The following is a 1191-nucleotide window of genomic DNA, read 5'->3' on the forward strand; positions in this document are numbered from 1 at the left end:
TCAGACTGGCTAGGATCAAGAGAACAAATGATACCAAATGCTGGTAAGGATGTGGAGAAAAGGGAATGCTCATTCACTGTTAGTGGGACTGCAAACTCATGCAACCTCTATGGAAAACAGTGTGGAGAACTCTTAAAAAACTAAAAATGAACCTACCAATTGACCTGGTGATACCGCTCCTTGGCATATACTCATCCTATTATAGAGACACTTGTACAACCATGTATGTTGCTACTCTTTTCACAATAGCTAAGAGATGGAAGCAACCTAAGTGTCCCTCAACTGACAAGTGGATAATGAAAATGTGGTTCATTTATACGGTGGAATTTTCCTTAGCAGTAAAGAAAGATGAAATCATGAAATTTACAGGTAAATGGATGGAACTAGAAACTGTTATACTAAGTGAAGTAACACAGACTCAGAAAAAATTGACATATGTTCTCCCTCATATGTGGATCCTAGCACCAAATCCTTGTAAGTGAATATGTATCCAGACATAACTACAGGAACCAGGATAATGAAAAGGAACCAGGGAAGTAAAGGAAAAGAAAGAATATGAAAGAGAACAGTAGGAAGCAGGCATTAATAAGGGAGATATGGATAATAATGGGGTTATTTTAAAGGGAGGGGGGAGGGAAGGGTATACAAGGTACCTAGGAGATAAAGGGAATGAAGGAGCTTAAGAGAGGTGGGTGATAGGAGAAGGGTATTATTAAGGGAGAAATGGAAAAAACGGGGTTACCTTAAATGGGGAAACCATGATGTAGTGGTTAGAAAATGTGAGAGATAAACAATGCCTAGCTAGTTTTAGAAAACCAGAGGGAACCATATTAGGCCAACAACCTACTGACAAATTATACATACAACCAGATAAAAGAATGTAACATATGCCTAGGCAAGGTTTATCTGAGAGCATTTGGTCTTTGCCCAAGCTCTATCTACATGGCATATAGTAATTAAAAGTATCAGACTGGTGGAACTAAATTCTTGGATGTTTAACAGCCATACTTTGAGGCCTATATTAATTTGGTCAGGGGGATATGAGCATCTCTCAAAATATACTATAACTGTGGTGAGTCACCTGTCCTCTTGAGCAAGGAGGCCATGGAGACCCCACCAGATGGACCTGAACCAGTGTCCAGTCTACAAAAAAGAGGGTCAACACAGAGGAAACATTTCCTCCATGCTTCC

This window comes from Nannospalax galili, unplaced genomic scaffold (assembly GCF_000622305.1).
Source record: "Nannospalax galili isolate Female #2095 unplaced genomic scaffold, S.galili_v1.0 scaffold155, whole genome shotgun sequence".
In the NCBI taxonomy this organism is placed as follows: Eukaryota; Metazoa; Chordata; class Mammalia; order Rodentia; family Spalacidae; genus Nannospalax; species Nannospalax galili.